The sequence below is a fragment of the Haliotis rubra genome, unplaced genomic scaffold (assembly GCF_003918875.1).
Source record: "Haliotis rubra isolate DU_JTF1 unplaced genomic scaffold, ASM391887v1 Scf589, whole genome shotgun sequence".
Taxonomy (NCBI): domain Eukaryota; kingdom Metazoa; phylum Mollusca; class Gastropoda; order Lepetellida; family Haliotidae; genus Haliotis; species Haliotis rubra.
The window spans coordinates 181,989-202,285 of NW_025767289.1; the positions used below are offsets into that span (position 1 = coordinate 181,989).

The 20,297-nt window shown below is 42.4% G+C and overlaps 1 protein-coding gene across 1 annotated transcript in view; it reads right to left on the reverse strand.

Annotated features, from left to right (window-relative positions):
* The window catches only part of LOC124254974 (ubiquitin carboxyl-terminal hydrolase 24-like), a 292,052-nt gene that overhangs the window by 9,516 nt on the left and 262,239 nt on the right, over positions 1 to 20,297 (reverse strand).

A 20,297-nucleotide genomic window follows, 5' to 3' on the forward strand; every position in this document is an offset into this window, starting at 1 on the left:
GTTATGCCCCTTCCCCAGTCCGGCGGGAAACGGCGCAAACCAGTCTCCCAGCTCCTCACTCTCTCTGTATATCAAGCCCGACACTAAGATTTGCTGGGAAATTCAAAGTGCCTTGAGGGGAGGTTGGGAGGGCTGACCTCATGAGTCAGGATAAGTATAAAATATCAATTTTATTCAGAAAATTACATATTTTTCCTTATCCTGACTCATGCTATTTTGCTTGTAGAATCCAACGGATTTGGTGGTGGGTCATGCCACAACTGGATTCCAAGCTTGGTGATTTACGTCCTGCATACCCCCCTATGGGAACTTCATGGTAGCACTGCTAATTTACTGCTAGGTTCTGCTGCTGCTGCTGACCTTATCTTCCAGCTTTCTCTGATGGGGGGACCACAACTTGTCAGCTTTTGGGCCTTTCTTCTGCTAACATTATGTGTGGATTTGTGCAACTCCATCTCTTGATGCTTGCATCAAGTGGAGAAGCGACCCTTCTTATGTACGAGCACGTCCTTACAAGTACAGGGTCTATCACTCATGCTGGTCTGTCTTAGACGTGCGCATGGACTCTAAAGCTCTAACTCCCCAGAGTGTGTTGGCTTTTGCAAGTCACGTGATAAAAGGGTGAGACTCTGTCTCAGTGCCTTTGTGGAACCGTCAGTTGTTGTGCTACAACAAGAGGCCCAAACTGGTGAATGCTGGAGATGTCCTCGGTGGTGATGTCTCTCAGGTAGTGGTTGGCAAACACTATGTCTGATTTCCAGAAGCAGCCCTCCATTATCGTGGTGATGGAGCAGTTTCCATGTAGAGCGAGTGTTGATGCCAGAGCTCTAACTTCATGTGGATTGGAGGCTCGTGAAGGATCAAGTCCTGCTGCTTTATAGGCCCTTAGGATGACAGCTCTCATCCATATTGATATCGTTGTGCGAGAGATCTCCATAGGTGTCTCTGCCGATATAGGGATGAAAAGGCGCTTGAATTTTCTTCTCCTGGTCTTAGGCCTTTGTAGGTAGACTTTTAATGCTCTTACTGGGCACAAGGATAGGTCCTGTGTATCCTGAGGCCCAAGGACTGATGATAATGCTGGGATGTGGAACTGTCTGTCAGGTTGACCTGGCAGTTGATTCTTTGCTATAAAGTCCCATCTTAGTCCCATATGTACGATGTTGCAGTGCGCATCAAATCGTGTCCGTTCAAAGTCCAGAGCATGTATTTCCGACATCCGTGCTGCTGTTGCAAAGGCAATCAGAAATAGAGTTTTCTGTGTCAAGAACTCATAAGATGTCCTATCTAATGGTTCATAAGCGTCACTGGTGAGATGCTGTAGAACTATATTGAGGTCCCAAGCCCGGAGCTTTAAATCTCTGTTGTTGGTCTTCCAACTTGAAGGATCGTAGTAAGGCCAGTATCTCTGGTACCTTAGTCAGTTTTACACTCGTCCTCATGGTGATAACTGAGCTCAATGCCGCTAGGTATGTTGAGAGTGTTGAACCTTTTAACCGCTTTGTTTGTCTTAGATGACAAAGATAGTCCGCCACTTGAGGGTGTGTCGCTTTCATGGCTGTGAAGCCCTTCCTCAAAGCATAGGTCTCAAAGCTTTGCCACTTGTCGTCATACAAGTTGCGGGTTGATTTGCGTAAAGCTAGCGTTACCGCTTTCGCTGCCCTGATGGAGTATCCTCTCTTATTCAAGCAAGGCTTGATACGGTCCATGCGTGTAGGAGGAACGCTGTGGGGCTCCCGTGTGCTTGCTTGGTGTGCGGATGTACTAGCAAGTTCGTCCACTCTGGTAGTTGCAGTTGAGGAGGTCCTAGTTCTTGCATGAGAATGGGAACCCACATTCTCGCTGGCCAATAGGCGCAAGCAAAATCAGTTGCAGGTTCCTCGTCTGCTTGATTTTCTGCAACACTTGCTGTATTAGAGCTGGAGGCGGGAACGCGTAAGCGTTTAGTCCTTCCCAAGAGATGCTTAGAGCATCTGTTGCCCATGCTCGTGGATCTGGTATTGGAGAGACAAATGTTGCCAGTTGATTGTTGAATCTTGTGGCGAACAAGTCTATGAGCGGAGCTCCTATCGATTGTATAGTCTGTTTGAAGACCTCTGGTTGTAGCATCCATTCTGTTGGGGATAGTTGTGTTGGACGAGATAGGGCGTCTGCTATCACATTCTTTGCTCCTGGAATGTGGCATGCTTTTATGTGGATGTTCAGATCGTCCGTTATGCTGAACAGATGAAAGCAAAGGTCCAGAAGGTTCGCCGACCTTGTTGATCCTTGTTTGTTTATGTAGAACGCCACTGTGGAGTTGTCCGTATGGATAATCAAATAAGCATTTCTTAGAATGCTGGTCCAGTGAAGTATGGCATTTATTACTGCTTTCATCTCTAGCATGTTGATGTGCAGACTTTCTTCCTGCAACGTCCATTTCCCAGCTGACACTTCGTTGTCGAAGTGCGCTCTCCATCCCTGAAGGGATGCATCTACGTAGAGATGAGTGTTGCACTCAGGCTAGGCTAAGTAGGTCCCTCCGCAAACATTCGATCTCAGAGTCCATAGTAGATAAGGTTTTAGTCCGTCCGGAAGTCCGCAGGGGTCCGGATCGTCCAGATGGCCATTCACGAAGACTTGGAGTGGCATAGATGTAGTCTCCCTCTGCAAGTCATGTGCTGACGTGAGAGGACTGAGTAGGCTCTGCCAACTTCGTAGTGATAATGGAGAGAGTAGTGCTTGAGATACAATGGCTTGTATCTAGATCCAATGATCCTCTGACAGAACCATGTAATTCTGTGGTGAGATGAAACATCTTCCCCGAATCTGCTCATGTTCTACGTTGTAAGTAGACCGTGGAACCCTTGCCATGTCCGTAAGGGAAGCGAAGCAACTTCCGAATCTGGGACTGCCATCGTTATGAAGTCTATATAAAGTAGACTGGCTGCCGCAACCAAAAGTCCGTCAAACGTATGTTGCTGCAATTCGCCGGATGAACAGTCTTCAATGCTGACAGGGGAGGTCTCTAACCCTGTGAAGACAGTCGAATCATGCTGTTCCCTGCCAACTGGACTGTAGTTGAGGCCTTCCTCCCACGTTGAAAGGTTGTTGTCACTTGCAAACAATTTCCTGACACGTGAGCGACGTCCGACTTTTGCGCAGGGCGTTGTCTCTCATGGACCAATCAAAATGAAGCAGTTTGATTCCTTTAGATTCCCACGATGTGACGTCACCGGTGTAGCAGGAAAAAGGTCCTTGTATAATCTTGTGCAGTCGTTGATATCTTATCAACACTCGGCCTTGTCCGTAGCCTTCCCGAGTTACACGAGTGACCACGTGTATAGAGGGCTGAATGGTAAACGCGCGAAGGATTTCGCCGCGTAATACCGATGTAGGTAGACTGTCTTCCTGGCTGCTGTGACTGTTCCTTCATTCCTGAAGATAATGCAGTCGTCCTTTTATACAGATGATCAGCTGAAATCCATACTTCCTTAGCGCTGTTACTTGTAGACTGTATTCATCTGTCTCAATGAAGCGCCGTAAAATACCCTCTTTGTGTTGAAACACACAGGTCCTTGTACAGTTGATGCTCAACTTTAGTGTAAGTTCTACAAAGGGAGTCGTTGATGATTTTGTAGTTTACATCAATCTCTGGAGCCTTCATGAAGGGTCCCATGTGAAGTAGCGGGAATTCCCTGGCTTGGACGTCGGGAATATGTTGACTTTGTAACTTCATAGCCTTAGCAAGGCTGTGCTGAAACACGCCAATGTGACTGTCTGAAGATCTGTACGCAGGTGAAGATCTCTATATGGACATGAGTCCCTCCTGGATTCTTCAGATACATCTCTAACCTTCGTGAAGGTGTAGGTTGTTAGCACCAAGGAGTGCTTGCGTGCAGTTAGTCCTGCTATTATCTTCTGATGTAGATATATCTATCTAAAGATTCTCAACGATGTGAATCCCGTCCTGGATCCAGTCTGAAGATCTGCCTGACGATCTGCGCAGGTGATGAATTCGGACAAGAGTACCCCTCTTGAACTTCAACACGTATCTCTCTGTCTTCGCACAGGCGAAGATTTCTTCCTCCATGCTGAAGAGTTCCTTCGCATAGGCTCACAACGAAGATCCAGGTCTGAGGGTGAAGTGGGATGGTCCAAAGGTCGTCTATATTAATCCTCGAAACTGCAGAGGATGACCGTCAAGTGCGTGATCCTTCACACATTCCTTCATGCAGGTTACTTCTCGCAGCTTGTCCATCAGGTCCATCATGTGCTGCATAAAGATGGCCGGGTTGAAGGTCTGCGACGACTGCAGATGTAGTGACACATCTGAGAGTGTTGCGGTCTCGTCCAAAGACCGCTACACCTCTCTGGTCCGTGATGTCTGCGTTGAAGGAACCTCTGTTTCATGTCCAGATAAAAGTCGTCGCTGAGCGTCCTCCCTGCGTGGAGATCTGCGTGGAGACCTGAGTGGAGACCTGCGTGGCGATCTGTATGTAGAACTTTGAGAAGTTCTATAAGGAGATCTGCATGGAGACCTGCCTGGAGACGTGCGCATCTGCTTCCGTGATTGCCTTCCTGAAGGTAATATGGTCCTCTGTGGTGACCTTCGTGGAGATCTGCGTGGAGATGTGGACGTTCTAGAAGACCTTCCTGAATGCCTGCGTGCAGGCGAATGATTCTGACGAGAATTGGAATCCTGAGACGTATCTCTGCACCTTCTCGGAGGTGTGCGTGAAGGTCCTTGATAATTCTCATCCTCCGTGGATGACGATCTAATTAGGTCCGGTGAACGTCTATTTCTCCTTCGTGATTGCTAGGTCCTCTAGCAGACATCGCCACAACCAGTGCGGGGATCCTTCATGCAGCAATGGTCCTTCGCGCAGGTTGTTGACATCTATATGAGCATGAGAGCCACCCGGCTGTCCATCATGCAGGTCCATCTTCGCGGTCCTTTCCTCCGCGAACCGTTTCTCCATTGCTTGGTAAATTGCTGTATACAGGTCCCGAGGTTGAACATCTGCGACGACTGTTGTAATGACGACGCATCTGAGAGGGTAGTGATATGGTCCAAGGATCGCTGTACCTCATAGGTCCGTGATGTCTGCGTTAAGGGAACCTCAGACTGCGTAGATACGGTTGCTGATGTTACCGTAGAAGAGGCTTTCGTCTTCTTTTTAGGCAATACTTCTGGGATAAGGATAGGAGGTTCGTCGTATATGCCTATTTCATCAATCGGGACGATCTCAGTAGAAAAGGTCCTCTTTTTCTGTGATGAACCCCCGGAAGACTTCGATGAAGGCTTAACTGCAGAGGGCTTCTTCTGAGAGGATGATGGCCTCTTCTTCTTAGTATGGGCTGAGGACTTGTCTGAAGTAGACGACCTCTTCCTTGATGTAATGGAGGTCTCTATCCCATGACCATCTTCCGAAGACGAATCCGGAAGATCACTGGAAGGAAGCATCTCGTCAGACAACAACAAACGGTTCCCTGTAGATTCAGCCAGTTAAGCCATGGCTTGCAACAGCCGTCTGGATTTATCCTTAGCACGTCTAAGCAGAGAAAATTGATAGTTATTAAATTCAATTTCAGATAAATGCTGACAAATATTACAGCGAGAGCTGGAAGTACATGTTGTTGTGCAACTAGGACACAATAAATGCGGGTCTGCAGCAGAGAACCTAACCTGCAACGAAAACTGGTTTTCATGCAATGTAATCAAACTGAAAAATCACGTAAAAACGTGAATAAATTTGATAATAAATTTCAAAGCATATTGTAGAAGGATACTTCCTGAAACCTTATACAGCTAATTTAGAGGGAAATATGGAATTTTTAGAGTAAAATTGATATTTTATACTTATCCTGACTCATGCTCTTTTGCTTGTCTTCTTCTTCTTGCGAACATAGTGGAACACTTGTATCTCCCTAATTGAAGTTCCTTCAATAAAGAAATCACTAATTAGTACTCACGAGTTACCTGCCCTCCACAAGCGCGGGAACGAGGGCGCCACCTCCACCCATGTGCCTCACTCTCTCCTCATATACTGAGCCCAACATTTGAATTTTCAGGGAAATCCAAAGTGTTATGTGGGGAGGATGGGAGGGCTTACCTCATGAGTCAGGATAAGTATAAAATATCAATTTTACTCTAAAAATTACATATTTTTCCTTATCCTGACTCATGCTCTTTTGCTTGTAGAATCCTACGGAAAAGGAGGTGGGAATATATAATACTTTGGATTTTAATAATTAGTGATTTGAACTGTGATGATTGTAATAACCCTATGGGAACTTCATAAAGGCACTGAACTGATGAATTCCTGCTGCTAACTTATCAGCTGCCATATAAAGGTTATTACAATTTACTTATTATGATAAAGTATATATAATATTAATACAATGCTTAAGACTAATAGACTTAAGCTTGTTAATATGATAGTATAAACTCCTTAGAGTTTGTTAGCTAAAATACTTTATGATATAAACATAGTACTAAGCTTAAGATATGATTAAACTTAAGCTAAATATATAATAGCAAAACTCCTTAGAGTTTATAGCTAATATACTTTATAATGTAACCATAATGCTTAAGATATGATGAGACTTAAGCTAAATATATAATAGCAAAAAACCCTTTAGAGTTTGTTAGCTAATATACTTATATGATATAACCATAGTATTGAGCTTAAGATATGAAAGAAAACTTAAGCTACATATATTATAGCAAAAAAAAACTCCGTAGAGTTTGTCAGCTAATACATGTTATAATGTAACCATAAAGCTTAAGATATGATGAAACTTAAGCCAAATATATAATAGCAAAACTCTTAAGAGTTTGTTAGCTAATATACTTATATGATATAAACATAGTGCTGAGCTTAAGATATGAATAAGCTTAAGCTACATATATCATAGCAAAAACTCCGTAGAGTTTGTTAGCTAATATATTTTTACGATATGAGTAGTATTGAGCTTAAGATATGAAAGAAAACTTAAGCTACATATATTATAGCAAAAAAAAACTCCGTAGAGTTTGTCAGCTAATACATGTTATAATGTAACCATAAAGCTTAAGATATGATGAAACTTAAGCCAAATATATAATAGCAAAACTCTTAAGAGTAGTTTGTTAGCTAATATACTTATATGATATAAACATAGTACTGTGCTTAAGATATAATTAACTTAAGCTACATATACAATAGCCAAAAACTCTGTAGAGTTTATTAGCTAATACATTTATAATGTAACCATAGTACTGAGCTTAAGATATGATTAAACTTAAGCTAAATATATAATAGCAAAAAACTCCTTAGAATTTATTAACTAATATACTTTTATGATATAAACATAGTACTGAGCTTAAGATATGATTAAACTTAAGCTATATATATAATAGCAAAACTCCGTAGAGTTTGTTAGCTAATACATTTTATAATGTAACCATAATGCTTAAGATATGATGAAACTTGAGCTAAATATATAATAGCAAAAAACCCTTTAGAGTTTGTTAGCTAATATACTTATATGATATAAACATAGTATTGAGCTTAAGATATGAAGGAAACCTTAAGCTACATATATAATAGCAAAAACTCCATAGAGTTTGTTAGCTAATACATGTTATAATGTAACCATAAAGCTTAAGATATGATGAAACTTAAGCCAAATATATAATAGCAAAAACTCTTTAGAGTTTGTTAGCTAATATACCTATATGATATAAACATAGTACTGCAAGATGATAAAAGAACTTAAGCAAAATATATATAGCATGTAGCTATTTAGTACTGTTATAAGATAAGTAGAAATCTGTAAGATTGACTTATCTTCTCACGAGGAACTGTCAACTGTTGTGCGAGGACCATGGGACCGAATTGGTGGATACCTGAGACGTCCTCGGTGGTGATATCTCTCAGATAATGGTTGGCAACCACCATATCGGATCTCCAGAAATAAACCCTCCATTATTTCAATAGCACTTGTGTAGATCAATTGTAGAAGTTAGCGCTCTAATATCATGAGTATTAGAAGCTCATGGAGGGTCGGGTCCTGCAGTCTTGTAGGCACGTAGTATGACAGTTCTGATCCAAAAGGAGATAGTAGTACGTGAGACTTCAGTCTGCGTAACTTGATGATAGAGGAAATAATCTGTTGCATTTTTCCCTCCTGTTTGGTTCGGTGGAGATATATTTACAGTGCTCTTACAGGCCATCGTGATAGAATCATCGTATCATGGAGTCCAAGTATATCATCAAAGCGTGTTCATTAACCTCACTTGTGAGGTGTTGGAGCACTATATTCAGATCCCCAAGTTGGAGCGTGAAACTTCCGTTTTAATCCTCCAATCAGAAAGCTTAAGTAGGTTTACTAACCATCTAGTTGTGTTAGTAGCTTGACGATGAAATTCAGCTGTAGTCTGAGACGCTGTGGATTTGGATCCACTTGTATCCCGTCGTCTACGTAAATTCGCTGCGAAGTCCTTGACGATGTAGGTGCACAACCAGGTGTGACTGTCATCGTTGAACTTTATGTAAAAAATCGCCTGACTGCCGTGCCCTCGTCCTTATCTTGACAGGGGAGGTCTCTAACCTCAAGAAGGCAGCCCAATCATGAAGGTTCAGATTAGCTGGACTGTAAGGAGGCTTGCTCGTTCACTGATATATAGTTGTCACTTGTAACCTAAGTCTTGAACTGTGAACTAAGATCGACCTCTCGTGAGAGTCGTTGTCCATCGCGGTCCAATCAGAACAAGGCATTTTGATTCTGTAGAATACCCGCGCTGTGATGTCACCGGTGTAGCAGGAAAAGAACCTTGTATAATATCGTGCCGTCGTTGATATTAGAATAATCGTCGGTCTTCACCGTAGCTTCCAGAAGTTACCCGAGTGACCACGTGTTCCGAGGGTTAATGGTAAACACGCGAAACCTCCGGCGCGAAATACCTCGCTCTGTAATATTAATGCTGGGTAGGTTATTTTCCTGGCTGTCGTGAAAGTAACTTCAGTTTTGAATATAATTCCGACTTCCTTATATAAAGGTACAATAAACTTTCCAGTTGTCAGCTTGTAGACTGTATACATGAATGTATCGTCATAATTGTAGAATTAAAGCTGAACTTGTTGTACATATTTCTTCTCAGAAAACGTTGACGATTATGAGTTATACTCGCTGTAACAAGGCTGCTGTTCAATTTCGATATTGAATTGTCTGCAGATCTGCGTAATGGTCACGCATGTAGATAATCGTATCGTAGTCTGGGATTGCATATCTAGCAATCTATACGGAAAAGTTGATTCCTGTGAAGATCTATGAAACGTCGTTGACTAATTAATACAGCGACGTTCTGTGTTGTAAATAGCCTGTGCAATTTTCTTCGCGTAGGCTTATAGACGGCATATGGCATACAGTTGATAGACAACTTATGCGATGTCTTGAACGGACTGACGAGTGGCTACATATGACGAGTGGCTAGTATATGGAGACCTTGGAGGAGACTTCCTCGGTGAACGCCGGAGACTTCGCGAAGCTCTCGAAGTATCCCTTCTAGATCTTCTGGGTGAAGTAGACTTGGAGCCACTTAGCCTTCGCGACCTTCGCGAAGGTATCGAGTCAGAGCCCGATCAGTATATATATATGAGCGCTTGCTTCGCGAACGACCTCGGTGTTCAACAGGGTGTGGGGTCGGCGAAGCACTACTCCTCCGCGACGTCCCTTGCAACTGGTGAGGCTCTAGCTCCTTCGCGGAGGCGGCCTGGGACTTCCTTAGCGAAGTGTCTAGAGTCCGATCAATATATGAGCGCTTGCTTCACGAACGACCTCTGTGTTCTACAGGGTGTGGTTCTTGCTGGTCCTTCTTTTGCATAAGTAGGGCCGAGTAGATCATCCTATCATCTTCAGAAGTCGTGTCACGAAATCTGGTGATAAGAGTCTCATTGATCGTTCTAGATCTATTAAGGCCAAAGAACATACGCCTCGTCATGGTGTGGCGTTTGAACTTTCGTGGCTTTATGGCAGGCTGTGTTCAAATTCTGTGGCACCGCAGCAATCGGGTCGATCGGAGGTAAGGTGATGGCGTATGCATCGTCCTCCTTCATCAGGTAAGTATGCGCCGAGTTACCACTCTTGGAAGGTGAAGAAAGGTCTAGGTTGTTAACCATACAATAACGTATCTCAGCGTCTGAGAAATTGATGCCTCCATCATCTTCTACCACGGGATCGCTGATGAGAGGTTGATGCTCTTCAGATGGTGGACTGTGTGCTTCTACCACTGTACCGGGTGTCTGTGAAGACTTGTGTGGTGACCTGCGAGGAGATCGACGTGGTGATGTACGAGGAGATCGGCGTGGTGAACGGCGAGGTGATCGGCATGGAGAATGGCGAGGGGATCGTCTTGGTGAACGTCCTGACGATCTGCGTCTATGGGTTGACCTTCGCGGAGATCTGTGAGGTGAATGTTGATAGCTTCGCGAAACTCTTGTGGAATCCCTCGATGTCCTTCTGGACGAAGATGATTTGGAGCCTGATAAAGGTGCCCTTCGCGAAGGCCTTCGCGAAGCTTCCTCTGCGTCCAGTCCTGAGGAACGGCGACTTGACCTTCGCGAAGGCTTTCGTGAAGTCTGGTGGTCCGAGTCCGAATCTAAGGATGAAGCCAAGGTAGGTGATGATCTATCAAGCCTTCGCGAAGGCTGTACATCTGGGTCCTTCGTCGAGATGGTCTGTGACTTCCTTCGCGAAGGTGGCTTCGTCGTGGCCGCTACGTTGACGGGGGGTCCCTCTGGGGTGTCGTCTAAGTTGGAGCCTTCGCGAAGGCTCAGGTCCTGGGCTGATCTTCATGATTTGCTGCATCAGGTCGTTTGGGACGGTCTGCGACGATGTAGTTGGTGTCCTCTCTGCGATGTTAGCGACGGGGCCCTCAAGAAGATCGTCCAACATCAGTGTAGACACATCAAGCTGCATGGCGATCTGTGCTGACGTCACCGTTGCCGACACGGGTCGTCTCTTGTGGCGTAGATCGGGGATGATGATCGGCTGATAATCGTAGAGGCCCAGTTCAGCGGCTGGAACAATCTCGGTTGAGAAAGTCCTAGTAGACTCCTTGATTTCCCTTCAGAGGTCGACGCTGCCCTGGGGGTGCGAAGTCTGCGTTGAGATGAAGTAGAAGCCCTCTAGTCATCGGCTGCGACGACGGGATGTCTGGGAAAACAGGACGCTTCTTGGAGACGGCGGACTACGTCCCACGCCTCTCCACCACTCTAGCGGAACACCAGACGGGAGGGGGGTCGACCAACAGCAGTAGACTGGGGAGGGGTTCAGGTGTATCAGTCATGGCTAGACTCTGCATACGCGACCTATCTGCTGCGCGTCTCAAACGCAAAGTAAATATTTATTAAAGGCAGAATTGGATAAATTAGTACCGCAACTGCAACGTGAATAAAATGAACATGGCGCAGTACAGCTAGGGCATATTAAATGCGGATCAGCAGCAGAAAAAACGTAATCTGCAAACAGTACAGATTTTCATCAACGTAATCCACAGAACAAACACGGCTTGCCGTGAATAAACAGTAGAAACACGACTAAATATCAATACATAATTGTTGAAGGATACTAGCTAAACCTCTATAGATGCCTATACGAGGTAACTAACTAAATATAATCAAAGGATATAGTGTGTCGGGAGACACAGGCGCTCTCACGTCCAGCTCACTGGGCGAAGAAGGAGAGAGTGAGGCACATGGGTGGAGGTGGCGCCCTCGTTCCCGCGCTTGTGGAGGGCAGGTAACTCGTGAGTACTAATTAGTGATTTCTTTATTGAAGGAACTTCAATTAGGAAGATACAAGTGTTCCACTATGTTCGCAAGAAGAAGAAGACAAGCAAAAGAGCATGAGTCAGGATAAGGAAAAATATCTAAATTAGAAAAGGATATAGTGCCGTATAGGGGACCCAGGCGCTCTCCCAACCGTCCACTAGGGCGAAGAAGGAGAGAGTGAGGAGCTGGGAGACGGGTTCAGCTGTTTCCCGCCGGACTGGGGAAGGGGCATAACTCTTGGTGAGTTGTGATTTTACGTCTGCTTTTTTTAAGGGAGCTTCAAAAAGGGATTCAAGTGTTCCTATAACGTTCGCAAGGAGAAGAAGACAAGCAAAATAGCATGAGTCAGGATAAGGAAAAATAGTATTTTGTACTTATGTCACTTCTTGTGACTGCAGCATGATAAATAAATGAGCATTAAAGCTGTAATGGGCCAGAATTAATGGACTGAAGTACTTGTTTGTCATTCCTGACTCAGGTAAGCATACCTGTATGTCATTATTTGACTCGGAATGGAGTGTCTCTCATTAGTTGACTAGGAATGCCGTACCCAATGCAGATGAATGAGAGTTATTGCGACATATACCAAACATGTAGAGTAACATTCAAAGTTAGGGGCATAGTTTGTTGTTTTTTATCTCACAACCTTTGACCTTCACTTCACATGACCACTTTTCTAGGGTTACTGAATTTTCCTCTGAAATGACAGTCATTACCAAGGTAAGCATACCTGTTTGTCCCCTTTAACTTGAGTACATTTTTACTGAGGTCATACAAACTGACATGATATTTACAATTCACAACTATTCTGCAGTTCTACTAGTATCAACTGCTTAAATAAAGTTGCACAGTCAACAGTACACTGAAAGCCAAACATTATCTGCAATGGTAAACACAGAGGTAACCTTCCTTTCTGAGGTTTTATGTTTAAAAAAAACAACCAAAACACTGTAATCTTCTTGCTTTGTTGTTAATTTAGTTAAATAAGCATACAAATCACAAATATGGTTTAACCTTTTAATACAATTTTACTGGATATCTGGTGGGTGTTAAAGAAGTAACCTTCATAAACTTCTAACAAATTTGGTTTTATGTTTTATACTGTGAGAGTTTAAAGAAATGAAACCATTATTATGATAAGATGAAAATGCCCCTGATTTTTATCATCCAACCTGTAACAAACCTAACATCAGAGGAGTATGTTACATACCCAACACCAATTGTACAGGCAGCACTGTCATATTTACTGTCATTGTAGAAACTGAAAAGGGTTTCGATATGCATGAATGTTTCAAAACCGACTCTTCCAGTCTTCTACAATCAAGATGCTAATTCATAGTTATTACACAGAAATGTATGTATGTGTACATAGGAAAGCACAACAGAGGCTTTTCTTTCTGCGAAAATTGCGATCATTTAATGTAGACACTTATATCTTAAAATTATTCTACCAAACATTCATTAATAGTATTTTAACTTTCTGCTTTCATGCCTGGTATGGCAATCTTCCTCTTACACAGAAAAACAAATTTGACAAAATTGTACAAATATCCAACAAAATTTGCGGCTTAAATTTCGAACGTCTACCTTTTCAGTATGAATCAAAAGTTAAGAAGAAAGCTCTGGCCATTCAATTGGATCCATCACACCTTTTAACCCCCTGGCTGCCGAGTTTTTTTTCAGGCGCACATTTTCATACATTTTGAAAAGTGAACGTTGTGCGAGAATTGCTCTCGCGTGGTCCTGGATCTACGTAAGGCTATACAATTACACAGAAATGTAGAATATTAAATTTCCTATCCGTTGGTATAAATATAAGTGCAACTACCTTGGTGGTTTGAGAAATAGACCTTGCTAAATGTTGTCCAAATTTTTGTTATGTTAAAAAACAGTAAATTTCTCCGCTTTTTATCGCGCACCGATAAAAGCACTGTGCCTCACTAATTTTTAATGGGGCATCTTTACGGAAAGTGTGAGCGAAGAAAATACAGCCTGATATCTGAAGCGACATAAGTGTATATGAATTGGGTTTATGTGCTTGTGCATAACGTTATACGCTCAACATTAAAAATGACTCGCAATAAATGTCAATGAAGGATTTTCTTCTAGGACGTCAAACGACGACAGAGAGGTCATACACGTATAATGATAAGGGGCATAACTCCGTTATGCGTAACACTAGGTCAATGTAACCCAGATCACTTGGAGAGAATTTGTTGTGGATAATGGACGCTATATTTTCGTTATTTTATATTCATGGTGAACAACACTATTCCAATTCAAAGTTCCCCAATGTGAACGGATGCGCTTTGGTAGTTTCAAAATTCATAAGAAAAGATGACAACGTAGTACATGTGAAAGCACGTAATAGCGATTTGAATGGCCCTATCCGATATATAAGTTAGTTCTTAGATTCCCATATTCTCCTGTTTGTGTAGATGTAATTTGACTAATTTTGCATCGTTATTACCAGAGTACTAGCCATATCTTCAAATGTAAATCGAAATTGCTGAAAATAATACAACATTTTAGTTGGCGTCATCGCTTGTTTTATGCATTTTGGCGGCGGCGTCGGAAAAAGACGACATTGGTATGCTGATTAGTATATATCTCACTTAATTTCCATTAACTGTATAAAAGGTCTAGACTTCTATGTCAGAATTTAACACTCTTTAGACAAAACATAAAATGACTGATTTTTCCATTTAAATAGTGTCCTGAATACATCAACAATTAGACGGTTTGACAGTGTATCTTATTGTGAACAACACGCGCATCAGTTTGGCATCAATTTAACGTAAATAAAAATAATATTTCACAACACCCGAATATTTTGTTTGGGATAAGAATTTTGTTTGAATTTGATTATGAAGCTATTTCTCTTCATACGTATGCAATGAAAGATGCAAAAAGATAGCTTCTTATATATGGAACTATATATTAGAATATGGATATAAGATTTGTCCGAATTAACACATGAGATGGTATATATATTTTTCAACAATTTTCCTATAAGTAGTTAGGGTTTGATATCCTGTCATCACAATATTATTTAATCGAATATGAATTGAATATATTATCGAAAACAATGATAGCGAATCATAAAACGTTTCCAACAAACGCGCACCTTGCCGATCTATATGCATCATTCTTTGTCTATAAAACGACACAAAATTATGCAATGAACAAGACAATTCCTTTAAATATGTGTGCATGTACATTTCATACCATATATAAATCATTGTCATTAATATTATCAGTTTTGCATATAAGGTTGAATTATATCATCGTTCATTAACCTGTTCATATGAAATTGCAATATTAGTCCAAATAAATTGAATATTGTACATCATAGGAACTAAAGTAGTTGCAGTTATGGCTACGTTTGATCTTCTAACACTTGTGTAAAGGTTTAGAGTATGGTGCATTGCAATAAATATGTCAATTTCTTATGTAAATATGATTCAAACAATCAAAAACTTTCAAAGAATAAAACACCGTAAACCCTATATGCACGTATGATATGATATTGAACAAGGCTAAGTGTAGATACTGATGTCAGTTTCATGAAAAAGTATCCGAACTATCCCCAAAATATACATCATAATACTGACAGTGTAATTGGAAGGATATGGCGATTGTGTTTACTCTTGTTCAACCGACCTTCACCTCAAAGAAATTGCCTAATATGTACAACAATGTTGACGTATGACATCACTACCGCTGACCGATTTCTTAGAAAATGGCGGCTTTGCTGACAAGGGTACACAGGATTTTGCGAGGACCCTTCCACTGATTCAGGGATCGTTTGTACATAAATATGAGATGTAAGTAATCAGAATGATTCTGACTATCTGTGTATTGTTATATGTTTTTATCGTTTTCACTATACGTAAGAGAAAAGGACAGAAATGCAGATAATTACCGTTGTCATTCTGCGTGATTTGGCGCCAGTCATGGCGTCCGCGCTGCACGGAAACTTTGACAATTTCTTATGAATTATCAAATCATTGCATTGTATCTATTTATAATTTCCTATTTCTTGCTCACGATACTCTTTCCATGTATATTCTAAAGGTATTGAGCCATTGCAAGCAATGAATAGACGGATAAATGTTGAAAAATTTCAGAAAATGCTACGCAGTGTAAAATCGGAATTTGTCTTTGTTTACATTTCACACAAATGCAGTCTTTCAAGCACAGCGTTCGTTTTCACACCCAATATGTTTCATCTCATTTTATCTAGACAGTTATTATTGGTGACACAGACCAGTTTCAAATTGATTCTAAAATGTATGGGGAATTCAGTGATGCATTTTTCGAAGCTGAATAAGAAATCTACGTGATGTAATAGGTGTCTCATTACCGGCCTTCGCGAAACGTGATTTTGTAAACACTATCCAATATGGCGGAAAGCGCTCTACGGTGTTCGTGTAAGTGCATTTTCGAAAACATCCCAACCGATTCAGAATTATAATTAGCGAAATCATGTAAAACTGATATCAGTGATCATAAATATGTTATTTTTGAAATTCAATACTCACAGTAATTATCCAATTTTCACATTTCAAAACATACAGCAAATAACGCTGTGAATCGCGATTTCATACTGTGTAAAAAATGTCGCCATTTTCGATGAAGCCTATTTTGAAAGGTCATTTTCAGCACTTGAGCTTTGTCTAAAATAATAGTGGATGGTATCAAGAAACAGGAAATTTCCCGCAGAATTTGAAACTGTGAAGTGTATTTGTGTGCGTGGGATACTTTGAGTTTTATTCGACTTCAAATTGAGGGTTGAAGGGGAAGGACATATATGTCCCTGTGGCATCCAGGGGGTTAAATGAATGTTATGAACTTCTGCCTTCTGGACGCCATTTCAAAATCATGTATTACAAAACTAATAGAACTTCAAATTCATTTGTCCCATACAGCATAAAACTTCTAAATCTTCCTCCAAAATTGTAATAGTGAAATCTATGATGAAGCACGAGTGATTATTATATCATGAACTTTGATTATGTTATAATTCAACATTATATTCTGATTAGCTTGGCATTGTGTATAAATACTTTAAATTATTTGTTGTTATATGCTTGTATTGGCTCTTTGAATGCAAGGCAAATTTCCCTTTCGGGACAATAAAGTTTATCTAATCTTATGTGTCTTTAACTTGTCTTTGCATATCACACAGCACAACTACTTTTCATCAAATAAACAGGAATGGTTTAAGAGATATGGCATCAGGTCATGTGCAATACTAAAGCTGTAGATCTTGCTCATCATATTCCTTATTGTTTAAAGCTTGCATTATTTGTGCAGTTTGCCATTCAGTCCAAAGTTATGATGAATGCATAACTGTCTTTTAACCCCACTCCTAGTATATTCACTGAGATATGACCATGCTTTGTTTCATCCCCTTAACTACCACGACCTTTTCATCTCTTTTGGTATGATGTGGCCTAGGATCAAGACGCATTAATCAGTATTCCAGTTGTATCATGTCAGCTTCTAGCAGGAGGAAAGCCTGAAGTGATCCACGTGTAAGATCTTGACCATTTTGCTGAAAGCAGTGAGCATGGGTATGTGCTGACAGACCTGGAGACATGATCAGAGAGAAGCAGTAGTCAGTCTAGGAACAGTGAGCATGGGTATGTGCTGACAGACCTGGAGACATGATCAGAGGGAAGCAGTAGTCAGTCTAGGAACAGTGAGCATGGGTATGTGCTGACAGACCTGGAGACATGATCAGAGAGAAGCAGTAGTCAGTCTAGGAACAGTGAGCATGGGTATGTGCTGACAGACCTGGAGACATGATCAGAGAGAAGCAGTAGTCAGGTTAGGAACAGTGAGCATGGGTATGTGCTGACAGACCTGGAGACATGATCAGAGAATCAGTAATCAGTCTAGAACTAGTATGTGCAGACAGACCTGAGACATGATTGAAGCAGTAGTCAGTCTAGAACAGTGAGCATGGGTATGTGCTGAGACCTGGAGACATGATCAGAGAGAAGCAGTAATCAGTCTAGGAACAGTGAGCATGGGTATGTGCAGACAGACCTGGAGACATGATCAGAGAGAAGCAGTAGTCAGTCTAGGAACAGTGAGCATGGGTATGTGCTGACAGACCTGGAGACATGATCAGAGAGAAGCAGTAATCAGTCTAGGAACAGTCAGCATGGGTATGTGCTGACAGACCTGGAGACATGATCAGAGAGAAGCAGTAGTCAGTCTAGGAACAGTGAGCATGGGTATGTGCTGACAGACCTGGAGACATGATCAGAGAGAAGCAGTAATCAGTCTAGGAACAGTGAGCATGGGTATGTGCTGACAGACCTGGAGACATGATCAGAGAGAAGCAGTAGTCAGTCTAGGAACAGTCAGCAAGGGTATGTGCAGACAGACCTGGAGACATGATCAGAGAGAAGCAGTAGTCAGTCTAGGAACAGTGAGCATGGGTATGTGCTGACAGACCTGGAGACATGATCAGAGAGAAGCAGTAGTCAGTCTAGGAACAGTGAGCATGGGTATGTGCTGACAGACCTGGAGACATGATCAGAGAGAAGCAGTAATCAGTCTAGGAACAGTGAGCATGGGTATGTGCAGACAGACCTGGAGACATGATCAGAGAGAAGCAGTAGTCAGTCTAGGAACAGTCAGCATGGGTATGTGCTGACAGACCTGGAGACATGATCAGAGAGAATCAGTAGTCAGTCTAGGAACAGTGAGCATGGGTATGTGCTGACAGACCTGGAGACATGATCAGAGAGAATCAGTAATCAGTCTAGGAACAGTGAGCATGGGTATGTGCAGACAGACCTGGAGACATGATCAGAGAGAAGCAGTAGTCAGTCTAGGAACAGTGAGCATGGGTATGTGCTGACAGACCTGGAGACATGATCAGAGAGAAGCAGTAATCAGTCTAGGAACAGTGAGCATGGGTATGTGCTGACAGACCTGGAGACATGATCAGAGAGAAGCAGTAGTCAGTCTAGGAACAGTGAGCATGGGTATGTGCTGACAGACCTGGAGACATGATCAGAGAAGCAGTAGTCAGTCTAGGAACAGTGAGCATGGGTATGTGCTGACAGACCTGGAGACATGATCAGAGAGAATCAGTAATCAGTCTAGGAACAGTGAGCATGTGTATGTGCAGACAGACCTGGAGACATGATCAGAGAGAAGCAGTAGTCAGTCTAGGAACAGTGAGCATGGGTATGTGCTGACAGACCTGGAGACATGATCAGAGAGAAGCAGTAATCAGTCTAGGAACAGTCAGCATGGGTATGTGCTGACAGACCTGGAGACATGATCAGAGAGAAGCAGTAGTCAGTCTAGGAACAGTGAGCATGGGTATGTGCTGACAGACCTGGAGACATGATCAGAGAGAAGCAGTAGTCAGTCTAGGAACAGTGAGCATGGGTATGTGCTGACAGACCTGGAGACATGATCAGAGAGAAGCAGTAGTCAGTCTAGGAACAGTGAGCATGGGTATGTGCTGACAGACCTGGAGACATGATCAGAGAGAAGCAGCAGTCAGTCTAGGAACAGTGAGCATGGGTATGTGCAGACAGACCTGGAGACATGATCAGAGAGAAGCAGTAGTCAGTCTAGGAACAGTCAGCATGGGTATGTGCTGACAGACCTGGAGACATGATCAGAGAGAATCAGTAGTCAGTCTAGGAACAGTGAGCATGGGTATGTGCTGACAGACCTGGAGACATGATCAGAGAGAATCAGTAATCAGTCTAGGAACAGTGAGCATGGGTATGTGCAGACAGACCTGGAGACATGATCAGAGAGAAGCAGTAGTCAGTCTAGGAACAGTGAGCATGGGTATGTGCTGACAGACCTGGAGACATGATCAGAGAGAATCAGTAATCAGTCTAGGAACAGTGAGCATGGGTATGTGCAGACAGACCTGGAGACATGATCAGAGAGAAGAAGTAGTCAGTCTAGGAACAGTGAGCATGGGTATGTGCTGACAGACCTGGAGACATGATCAGAGGGAAGCAGTAGTCAGTCTAGGAACAGTGAGCATGGGTATGTGCTGACAGACCTGGAGACATGATCAGAGAGAATCAGTAATCAGTCTAGGAACAGTGAGCATGTGTATGTGCAGACAGACCTGGAGACATGATCAGAGAGAAGCAGTAGTCAGTCTAGGAACAGTGAGCATGGGTATGTGCTGACAGACCTGGAGACATGATCAGAGAGAATCAGTAATCAGTCTAGGAACAGTCAGCATGGGTATGTGCTCACAGACCTGGAGACATGATCAGAGAGAAGCAGTAGTCAGTCTAGGAACAGTGAGCATGGGAATGTGCTGACAGACCTGGAGACATGATCAGAGAGAAGAAGTAGTCAGTCTAGGAACAGTGAGCATGGGTATGTGCTGACAGACCTGGAGACATGATCAGAGAGAAGCAGTAGTCAGTCTAGGAACAGTGAGCATGGGTATGTGCTGACAGACCTGGAGACATGATCAGAGGGAAGCAGCAG